Genomic DNA, 13018 nt, shown 5'->3' with positions numbered 1-13018 from the left:
AGCAACCTGTTGAATGTTTCTTTGTATAATTTCTTAAATATTAAACATAATGGTTATACTGAGGTATTTCCTTTGAAAGCTATTCCAGTTGAAATCAGTATATTTTTGTATGTTTTTTTTTATTTTTTATTAATTAATACTGTACTTGTTTTGATATGATTAAACTTTAAGTTCAAGATTTCTTCCAACTGACTCATAGAATTAATTGTATGTTCTAATGAATTTTCTATATTTCTTATGGTTCGTAAAATATCATCAGCAAATAGTTGAATCTTTAGCTTGAAATCTTCTTTTATTTTGATACTGTTAATGTCTTTATGTTCTTTTTGGAGTAAATGGTATTAGCAAAGGGCTCTATAGCTAATGTGAAAAGTAAAATGGACAGCCTTGTGTTGTGTCTTTTTGTAATTTAAAAGAATTAGAAAGAAAAGAACCTATCTTAACATAAGTGCAAGAGTTATTTTATATCTTATAAATTAATGCAATTAGCTCAGGTGAGAAATTATACACATTTTGTTTTAAACAGGTACAACCAATTAACTGAATCAAAAGCCTTATCTAAATCAAGACTAAAGATAGAACGTTCCTTTTTATTTTTATATGCATAGTCTATTGATGTTGTATTTTTAGTATATTATCATGTACTTGTATATGTAAAATAAACCCATTTTGATCATTGTGAATTAGTTAAGATATATGCATATTAGTTCTGTTTGCGGAAATGGACATGACCTTCTTATAGTCCAAGGGGGAAAAAGGGAAATGGGTCTGTATGATGAACACTTTGTAGGATCCTTATCTTGTTTTAAAATAGGTGGTATAAGGGAATATTTCCATAATAGGGGGACTAAAGCAGCTGTTTTTATTTCTCTTTAGACATTAGATAATATTTTAACTGCATCATCTGGTAGTATTTCATATAGTTTGGGTATAAGGCCATCTAAGCCCGGCACCTTATTATTCTTTAACTTTTTAGTTTGATCTTTTATATCTGTTAAAGTGAATGGTCTATCATTTTTTTTATTTGTTCACTTGTTATTTTATTATTTATATTTTTCTTAGAAAAGTTTCAACTATATCACCATTATCTAGATTATTTGTATTATTAGTATTTATATTTTCATAAACTATTTTAAAGCTCTCAAAAATACATTTAATATCTGTTATTTTTCTTTTTTATTACTTACATGTGTTATAATTTCTTTGATATGATTTACTTTATTAATTTTCTTTGATCTCAGAGCAACTTTATGCAAGCTTAAATGTTCTACTTAATATGCCTGAAGTTTACATTTTTACAGGTTTATTAAAACTTTATGATTTAGAATGTCAACATATTTTATGTTTAAGATTTTAAGTTCAGACTGACTTATAATGTCATTTGTTTTTTTATTTAACTTTAGTGTGTCTATTTTGGCCAGTAGTGTATTCAATTCTTTGTCCCATTCTCTTGTTTTACTAATATACCAGCTTGTAATTCTTCCATTTAAGAATATCTTTAATCAGTCCCACAGGAAGATGTCAGATACTTCACCATTCATGTATTTTTCAAGGACATTTTTGATTTCTTTAACATACGAATCCTTGAATCCTTTTATTTTAATAATGTATGCTGGTAATCTCCTATGATGTATTAAATTGTCAGTTTTTAAAATAATATTAATGATTATAGCATTATGCTCCATTAACTGACATAAAACTATTGAAACTTTTTTGATATGTGATAACAGATTGTTTGAGACAAAAATTCTATTAATATGTGTTTGTGTTCCATATTTATATGAATAATGGGTAAATTGAAGTGAGTTTATTATCCTTAGCTGATATATAGCCTTTAAATTCATTAGATTTACAAAATGTATTAAGTGTTTGGCTAAAGATTTCATTCTCAGCTTTATATCTGCAGGGGAATCTTTGTCTGATATAATATAATTGAAATCACCAGCCATTATGACTTCACCTTTCATGTAATAGGCTATAATGTCTAAATAATTATTTGCATCTTTAGTTCTAATCCCTGAAATCCAATAATAGTTCATCAATGTATAAAGTTTTCTGATCCACTCAATTATAACAATGCTTATCATACTATTTCTATCAACAGAGTTATCTTTTACTTTAGGCATTGCTGGTGAGTTCTTCCATAAAATAAGAGTGCCTCTTTTTTAGCTAAAAAAACAGAGCCTGCTAAAAACCAAAAACAAATTTTAATGAAAGTGTATTTACATATTTATTAAGTAAATGCGTTTCCTGTAGAAATACTATTTGAGCTTTATGTAATTGCAGGTATTTGAGCAGACTTCCTGTGTTTACTGGATTATTCAATCCATTAATATTAACATATATGCATTTAAAATAAGACATTTATATAACAGAGAAAAAAACACAGGTATAATGAAATCACATTTATGTACATAACTTATTATATACTTTATATATAATAATATGAAATTTTCAGCTATGGACAAACCTTTTGAAATAAATAAAAATTACTTAATAATATAACTCTAAAACATTCTACCATGGAATAACATATTCCTAGTTTGTTGAAAAAGATGAACAAGCTACCTCTTAAATACTCCATTAGACTAACAATGCATAGTTCATGCTTCTGATTCATGTTAATGTGTCTTATACTTTTAGTATGCATCATCTTAAAAAAGCAATCAGAGAGTTATCATGAATAAAAACAGATAAACAGGTATTCAGAATCTTTATTATAAATTGGCCAAACTGAATACCTTTAGAATCATCTTTCTTTGTACCTCACACTATCTTCCTGGTCTACTATAGGGATGAAGTCAGTTATTATGTTCATACTTATTAATTTATAAGTCAGATGAGTTATATTTTTTCATATTTATTTACTACATATACATTTGTTCATAGGATCAGAAGTTCATAAATTAATACATGGCTAATTGTTCTTGTGGGCCATTCTAAGCCCAGCACATTACCCCATGTGAAAATCAAACCCTGTACCTTGTGCCTGTAAGGCAACCACTTTAACCACTATGCCAACCTCTCATCATGGTAGACATATTTATATTCTTAAATTATATACATATTTACTTATTCTGATCTCTTTCTATTTCTGATTGTATACAATGTCTTGTACTATTGCTATATTCTTATTTTTTTATTTTAGTTATAATCCTGCTGTAGAGCATCATATAGTAGAACATTTACATTTACCTTTATATATTTGATACTCTTTAATCTAGTACTGTTAGACTCAGCCCTATGTTTTACATAAATGTTATGTTTAATGCAATCTGAACAAACATCTGAAAAATCATCCCTTTTAAGGTTCAGACTTTCCATAATAAATAGTTATGAGATATTATGTTTTGTTATTATTAACAACAGACAATAACAGATAAACACAATTCTAATTTTTTATCAGGTGTCATTCTAAACTTTATTATATAAATAATCATTTTAGTGTACTGCAAGCATTCAGAACTATTTCATAACTGACAGTGGTTTAGAATGCAGTTCACTGTCTTTTGCTTATTTTAGAACTTGTGTTCTTTGACATCTTAGCATATGATTCAAAATATTATGATTATTTACTTTTAGACAGAAAGAAGTAACCTGGACAGTTCTTAGACTTTTCAGAACTCCCACAGCATTACAAAAGGGCTCATGACTCTAATTATGCTACCTCAAACTGGTCTTCATGACAAGTGCTTTCAAATAAATAGTTTATAAACTACAATTCACACAAAAATGTTCATAAATGAATCCGAGCCACCTTTGTATTATACATTAATCCACCAAACACTTCCAAACCACAAAAAAAAAAACAACAACAAAATCATTTCAAAGATTATTAACACTATAAAGTTATTGCATTTAAAGAAATAACATTAAATGATTCAGTAAGCACTATTTGTATGAGATGCATTCTTTAAAGGAGACATAGCATATAAACTTGCATTAAAAGAATGACAGTTATGTGTGGCCCAGGTTTAACTTATAACATTGTTATATATGTAAGAAACAGTACTTTTATACTTTATTAATAACATGGCATAACTTTACTGGGTGCTATTGTATGTCAAGTATACTATCAGTAGCAAGCATTCAGAACTACGTAATATCTGACAGTGGTTTAGAATGCAATTCATTGTCTTTTGCTTATTATCTGATTTGTATTCTTTGACATCTTAGCATATGATTCAAAATATTATGATTATTTACTTTTAGACAGGAAGAAGTAACTTGGACAATTCTTAGAATTTTCAGAACTCCAGCATCATCACAATAGTGCCCATGCCTCAAAGTTGTTCAAGCTGGTTTTCATAATAAGGGCTTGAAAATGAACAGTCTGTCAGTTACAATTCACACAAAAATACTTGCAAGTGAATCCAAGCCACGTCCACACCTCACTTCAGTCCCTCAAATCCCTCTAAACCACCAAAAAAAAAATCTCAAAGTATCCCGACCATTAAGAAGCCATTGCATTCAAAGGGATAACATTTAATGATTCAGCAAGCGCTATTTGCATGAGATGTTTAATATAGAGCAGATGGTCATTTTTTAAAGGAGATACAGGATGTAAACTTGCATTTAAAGAATGTCAGTTATATGTGACCCAGGTTTGACTTGTAAAAGTGCGAATGTTGCTCTAATTATTTGATACCATTCCAATCGTAAATTTTATATATGTAAAAAGCTATATTTTTTATTCTTTATTTGTAACATTGCATATCTTTCCTGGGCACTATGGCATGTGAAGTATACTATTAGTAGCACACTACTGGACCATTTTAAGAACCAAGAATGTAACCTAACATGCCTCTTTAGTGTCATTTGTTGCATCTTCTGTTATATTTAATAATACATTGCTCAACTATGCCAAGATATCAAAAAGTGTGCCAACTAACATAAGCTTCATCATTATAATGATTAACTTTTAATAAAATTAATAGTTTAACTTTTAAACTCTAAATGAAAATAAATGGATTTAATTTCATATATAGCTAAAACAATCAAATTCTAACATTTTAAAAAGGGAACTAGCAACCATTTGATGTAGGAAAATAAATAAATAATTGACCCTATAAAATTTATATTCAGCACCTGTTCATAACTATTCAAGCACTTCTTTACATAATAAGTCATAACCATGAAATGCATTGATTTTCATTTGTCCTTCAGTTTTTTACTTTCTTTTTTGTCTTTTATTAACCAACCATCTCTTGTTGCATTTCTCTTCAAAGAAGGTGGCAGATTCTAGTCCATAGTCCATTTCTTCATTTTTTTTCCTAGGATTTTATTTTTCTGTATAAAGTCCATTGCATCTTCCAAGGTGTTAAAAATCTTCTCTCCTTCTGGAAGGCGAATCCGTATTTTAACAAGTGGTACACATGCTTTTCTCTTTGACATCACAAATGGTGAATGTTCATTGCAAAATCTTATAATATTTTCTTTAATTTTAACCTGATAATTAGTCCATGAAGCTTTTAAGACTAAATTCTTATCTTGACGTGAGAAAAATCTTACGATCACTGACCTTGGTGAAGGTGGGTTTTTTTCTAAAGATGCATTAAAAATTGATCTATGTGCCCTTTTGATGCAAAGGAAAAAGTTTCAGGCATGTTCAATGTTTTAGACAGCCAGGTATTAAGGAATTGAATCATACAGTCTTCATCTTCTTTTTCAGGAATCCGTAAATCTTGATGTTATTCCTCCTAGATCTGTTCTCTACATCTTTTTTCCCAGGGTAAGTTGTTTTGTTTCAGAAGAAATTCAGTGTTATTCTCATTTTCAAGTAACCTTCCACCAAAATCAGACATTGCCTCTTCTGTACTCGAGATTTATTATGATTGTTGTTTAAGAGATTCAGTCAACAATTCAACATTTTTTTACATTCCTGTTTAAAATTGTTTATTTTGCTTTCTAATTTATCTATCTTTGCAAGTAACTCAATGATGTTATTTAGTATAGCCTGTATGTCATTTTTCATAGTACTGTCTTGTACACTGGGCTTAGAGTAGCTCGTCCCGAGACAATTAGTTGTTTCTAGTTTTCAGTACAGGAAAAAGCAATTAAAAGAGTTTCAAACTTTTTATTTTGTAGTAAAACTTTCAGCAGATGCTCAACTATAAATCCATCAAGTTTTGAAATGTTCTATTTGAGTTTTTTAGTAAAGGGATGTTAAAATGAAGCACAGCTAAAAAAACAATGCTGTTAACTGCTCATCATCTTGACCACACCCTCAAACAAAAGGTTTTCTGGTTCACTTCTTGGCTGGGGTGCCTTTTGTGTGGAGTCTGTATGTATGTCCTGTCTGTGTTTTTGTGGGCTTACTCCAGGTGCTTGTTTCCTCCTACATTGCAAAGGCATGCGGTAGGTGGATTGCACATTCTATGTTGGCCATAGGTACAAGTGTGTATGTGAGTGTGTGGTGGAAAAACAACTGCAGTAGGACAATCCATCCAGCAGTATGAACCTTGACTCTAGATGATTGTTACTGTTGAAGTGACACCCTGACCCCATGTACTAAAAATGGGAAAAAGGGATTTGGGATGGATATCTATATCTATATCTATAAATGGATATATTTATACTAAAATTTGAAGACTGGTATGAATTATACAATTAAATTCAGTGTACCACATGTGGAATCACCACAGTGAGATTTTACTTTTCCTAAAGTGGTGTAGAGGGATAAAACACTGACATTAGCAGCTCAGGTATTTGACGTATTGGCAGGGAAGACAGAATGTTCCTATCCTCGAGGAGAAGGAAGGACATGCTGACATCTGTCCTGCTGAGCTGTACTGATGGCAGCAGCTCAGGAGAGTTGGGTATTAGGGTAAGGGGTGGGAAATATTTATTTGTACATGCCATAAGGACGAAGGAGATAGAGCATGCCATCATTTCTCAAACCTAGCCAGTTGTAGCTTCTATGCTAAGCATATGGTATGGAAGGGATAGTCCAGTAAAAATCTCCAGTCTCTATAGCTGAAGGTAGAACTGCTAACACTTGGTCCACACCTCCAAGAAAAATATGAACCATTAGGTTGAGCTGCACGATAGAAGGTGGACAGACTAATTGTGTGTAGAAGTACAACTTGAAAGAATAGGCATTCTAGATGAAAATAAATGAGACCTCACTTCTCCCTTGCATCATTTAATATTAGAAATGTTGTCCAATGAACAATGACATGTTGAAGTGTTCCGTCATGCAACAAATAAACCAGTTCAATCAAGGACCAACACTAACTTAGTCCAACACTACAGAACCAAAGAGGTTACCAAGATTAACAAGGTTTTATACCTCAAATTACCATACAAAGTCTAAGCCAATGTTGCTCCACAGAAAATGTTACTACTACATGAGATACCAAGTCACATACTTTGAAGAGCATTAAAATGTTAAAGAATCGCCAGTTCAAAGTGATAATCTTCCAAGGAATGATAGTAAACAAAATATCAACCTGTATTCTGATCATGGAATGTTCAGAGTGATGTACAGACAGGAATAACGATGCAAATTGAAATAGTGCTCATACACTTCTAGCTACACCAGTGACTATAATGCACTGAAAATTTGATAGCAGTTTAGAGTCCACTTTTGCACATTTACCTGAAACAATAATTTCCACAGTTATTCATTAGGCCACATGTCCTTAGAGTATATTGACAGGTATGTTCCCCTTACTTTATGTGTAGCTGTCTTGTCTGTAATGGCTCACTTTTACTATGCTGAGATCAACTAAGTTCATGTTACAGCTCCTTGGGCATAGCAGATCTAGGGACTGTACAATGTTCATTTAAAATTTGCACTATGCAGATGCATATGAGATTGTAGTGCATGTACTGTATGATAACGTTTAGAGGGTGGTCTGATTCCACAGCGTCCAAAAGGAAGAACAAAATATGTCAGTGATCACCCTTCCTGAACTACAGCAAATTTGGTGTGAGAAACAAAATAAGAGAGGTGAAACTAATGAAGTCTTCCACATGAGGGGTGTAAAAATAGTATATATATATATATATATATATATATATATATATATATATATATATATAGATATATATTTAAATTTTCAGATGGTGGCATTGTAACATACAAAAGTAAACGCATTGGAAGTATGTCTTTATTCATACTTGGCATTAGTGCATTTTAAGTGCTTGAGTCCTTGCTGATTACAGACCACAGTCAGTACTCGTGTAATAGGAAAACTGCACTACATGAAATTCTAACACATTTAGGTTGAGCAAAATGTGTGCAGTAGTCAACAGTTGAGAATGGTGCTGCTGGTCAAGCATATAACTAAGTTCTTGCAAAGTAAGTGGGGCAGACATAGGGATGGATTGAAAGTGAGTAGGAGTTTAGCAGCTAGTTTTAAGGGGTGACTGATGAATTTAGTATTAGGTTTAGGGACTATGGCATGTTATTAGGGTAAGGAATGATTGGGAGTTTTAGGCTTAGAGAAATTGGAGCTGTTATTGTGTTTAATGTGAAGTAGTGATAGGGAGGTTCAGGTTTAAGAATCGGCAGGGAGTTTTAATTTTAGTGTACAGTCATGGGTTTTAGGGTTTTAGGATTAGGATGTAAGGTTTGTTATTGGGGTTAGGGAGGAACTGGGAGTTATAAGGGTTAGGGTTGGGCACTGTGTTTAGAGATTAGGTTTAGTTAGAAATTTAGAAGCTTTTGGTTTATAGTGAGACTGACAGATTTAACTTTAGGGAGGGAATGTGGGTTTTAGGTTTTGGGTGCAGGGTCTGTGACTAGTGTTGGGAGAGAGTAGATTTTAGGATAGGGATCAGGCAGAATATAGGTCAGAGTAAGGGTTCTGGATGGGCAAATTATGTAGTTAGTTATAGTAAGGGTTCTGGATGGGTGATTTATGTAGATAGTTATAGTAAGGGTTCTGGATGGGCAATTTCTGTAGTTAGTAGGATCAAGGCTAATGGGAAACTGAGCACTTGTTATTTAAAACAAGTGATAGCGTGCATGCTGACCACAAGCTAATCATACATGAGTGTAGGTGATCCATTTCCTACAGTGATACTGTAATATAAGTTTTGTTGTGTAGATAAGATGTAATAAATCCATTTATAGCACATATTCATGACACTGCAAATAATAACCTCCTCAGTCAGTTGGCCCCTCTTGCATACAACTCACCACTATTACCACAGACAATGGAGATAGCAAAATGGTACACCCACTGCTAAAGCATTAATCATTGGTCTGCTTGCTTCTTCTGTGTTTTCTTTCATTTCCATTTCTAAGCATTCAGAAAAGACAAGAGAAATTCTACTCAATATATTATGAAGAAGTCTATACATCAACTTAAGCTAATGCACTAACAAGCTATTTGCCTTTCCTCTAACCTCCCAACTTCAGCAAATCTTTACTGAGATCACAATGCCCTTCATTTGTGCACAGTTCTCAGATGTACCTGGTGGCTCACATAGAAAGTCATTCTCAAAAATAGTGTCATTAGGCATTATCACACCCCATAAAGATGGACCTAGAATACGCAAATATCTATCTGTTTCATACGGTAAAGGCTAATGCATGTATAGTAAATATGGTAGGAAATTCACAAAGAATTAATAAAATTCAAAAGAAATATGCTATGCTGCTGGATGGAACATTGTTTATCAGTAGCAAAAACTAATATAGTATAATTCCTAACAATTGAAACTTGCACTGTAGGGACTTAGTATTATACTCAGGGACTACCTAAGGGATGACTTAGCACTGTAGCTTTTTCTAGGTAGGGGCACACACACTGGGATAACATTTCAAACATTGATATGCTTGCAGGTTTCCCATAAAAACAACTGAAAACTCACATCAGAAACAAACATCAAAGTGTTGTAAAGATCATTTACTGTAAGTCATTCTGGTAATGTCGCTGTCACATGTGAAATATCAACAATTTTAAAACAGAGGAGAATGACAATATATTATACTCCATAAATTCAGGAAATACTTTGATATGCAAATTAAGTTAATGGTCAGAAACTTTGCAAATTGAAATAATATTTATGACAAAAATGTACCTTATTTTGTTTCAAACACAGACATTGGTGTTTGCAGTCATGCACACTCAGGCACACACACACGCACACACACACACACATACACACACACACACACACACACACACACACACACACACACACACACACACAAATGTGCGCATGTGCTTTTGTGCATGCACAGACAAACCCATGCATGCACATAGACAAGAACACACAGAGATGCATTGCTGTGCAAAAAAATGATGTGTTAAGTGTTTCAAATTAATGATGTTTTTATACTCCATGTTTGATTTAGTCTTCATCCAGCAGTAATCTGGACACTACTGATGGGTAGAATAAGTGTCTGGAGGACTGCTGGGTGATGTGGCAAGGTTTAAGCAATGAAGTTGGGTATTTATGGACTATATTTATAATAATTTGCTTGGAGTGAGTTTTTTCCTTTTATACTGAATTATTCACTATTGACTTTTTGTATTGAAACTTTACAAAGCTTCTCGATAGTTCTCTGAAAACTTATATAAATGGGAAATCTATATTCAAAAAATATTTTAAATGTCTGTAGCTATTACGTGAAGGATTTTTTCAGAAATATACCATATTCCCAGTTTTAGCAGATGCACATATTTGTTCCAACTTACAGGATTGTTATTGACAATTTAATAACTTATCACATCATTTAAAAAATGAGATTGTAATTCTAAATTTGTTACAGTAGCCTAAAATGAAGAAAGTGAAGTATCTAGAAATTATGTAGTGCAATATTGGCAGAGATGATATTATGACAGATTAATAAAGAAACACAGAATTCAGTTATCCAAAAATCATGGATTAAAATTACCAGGAATAAACACAAGAATTATGCTTAAAGAAACAGGATATGAGGTTTGGAACAGATTAATTTGTCCAGGGATATCTTCAAGTGGGGCTAGATAAATAGAGTAGCAGGAATTAGGCAGATAGGGGGAAGATAAGGTTAAATAGGAATGAAATATGATTGGGATGAAATGAGGTATGGGGAGGGAAGGCCTTAAAGGGTTTTAGGCAAGTGTAACTGGAGTAAGTGTCACATTTTTGGCATGAACTTGCTACAGTGCAGGCTTACATCCAAGACAACCAGTTGGTAGTAAGGGGTGAGGTGGGCCTTGGATTAATAATTATGCGCAGGGAAGAGCTGGGTAATTTTAGTTTATTTCTTCTGCTTTCCTAGTGTGTTAGGATTAGAGTGTGTGTGGGGGGGTGTTGAGTACTTTGAGCAGTGGAGTGAGTAATTTGGTAGTGGTATCTAGGGAGGGAGCTCTGTAGTAAAAATATATAGTAATGATAGAAATCCACAGGATATAAAAAAAAGTGTGGGTATATATGTATATATATATATATATATTATATATATATATATATATATATATATATATATATATATATATATATATATATATTTATATATGTGTGTATATATATGTGTGTGTATATATATATCTATATATATATATATATATAAATAGATAGATAGATTGACACACTAAAGTGATTCGTCAGTTAGCTGATAGTAGAGGCTTGGTAGGGCTTTATTCTCCTAATATCATCATCATCTCTTCTAATGCAAGGAGGAAGGACCAGTTCTCCACAATTCAAAAGTGTCTGCCCCCCCTTCAGTCATTGCAGTGTGATACGCGTTTGTGTTTCACAGCATAACAGTGGCAACAGTTTTGTTGTTTGTGTTATGTTTGAAGTTGTCGTCCTTGTTTGTTGCAATGTGGTCCTTGTTGTCTTGCCCCGTGCCCGGCAGGGTAGGCATTGGTGGTGATGGGATTGCATGGCATTCCCTGTGTTGTGTGCTTCTATCTAGGCCGCAAGTGGTTTTCACGGGCTGAGAGATATTGTGCTCCTGGATGCCCCTGTGCATAAGTGGGATTTTTTTTTTTTTTTTGCAAACAATGTGACGGTTTTGGGGAGCTCACTGTTCAAACCCTTGCCAGAGCACCTTGTACACCATTGCTTGGTAGGCCATGCATGTTGGTGTCAGTTTGTGGACCCCTGTGCTTGCTGGCTTGGACTGCAGAGTTGCTGTCCACACTGGGAAGGAATGCCTTTGCCAGGACTGCTGTGTCTGCACCATAAGCATTTCCTTCCCATTTTAAGAAAGGGACATTGTGTAGAAATGTTGATTGTTGCGGAGTTGTTGACAAGGGATAAATGCATGACTAGCTACTTCACACCGCTGCTATATTGGTGGTTAGATGGGGTGGAGGGACGCTAAATATTCTTTCCCCAGGCTGAAGCTTCTTGAGGTAGGGGTGGCTGTGTTTCATGCATGGTGAAGTTGTTAGTGAGGATGGGAAACAGTGCTTACAAAGACCCTTAACAGTCCCCATGGATTGTGGTAGATGGTTAGGCACTAAGTTGGTGGTTGGTTCCTTTCTATTTCAGTGTTTAGGTTTTGCCTCAGACTTGGGCTGTTCTTCTTATAAGTTGTATTTTGCTGGCAAAGGATTGCTGATTGAAAGTGTCAAACCATGATGAGCAGACTGGATTTGGACTGCTTATCCCTCAGAGAATGCATGTTGTGTCATGTTTTGTTGTCTCACAACTTCTTAGGTTTCCACACAGTATCAGGGGCTGGCTCAGTTTAGTTATTTAGTTGAGTTTGGGTGTTTTGAACCCAAGTTTGTTTTTTTTTTTTTTGTTTTTTTTGCAGGGCAGTCTCGGTAGGTCCAGAACATTTGAATGATTGTAACATAATTTTCCTTCATTGGTTGCATGTTGCACAGGTGGGGTGACTCACAGTTTTCTTGGCAGCTTGTTTAATAATTGTACAGAAGCAGTTTGGGAGCAGCACCAAGGACTGGGTCATAATGAGCTGTATTACCAAAGAACTGTTGGATTGATTATAAGTGGAGAATTGTATAAAAATAAATAAATAAATAAAACATGTCTACATAGCAAGCTTTTACCTCTTAACTGTACAGATTTTTGCGGCATGTTCAGGTTTTGCCTTATATTT

Source organism: Protopterus annectens, chromosome 3.part0, assembly GCF_019279795.1.
Source record: "Protopterus annectens isolate FY-2018-M chromosome 3.part0, PAN1.0, whole genome shotgun sequence".
NCBI lineage: Eukaryota > Metazoa > Chordata > Ceratodontiformes > Protopteridae > Protopterus > Protopterus annectens.
This window is presented reverse-complemented; position numbering follows the sequence as displayed.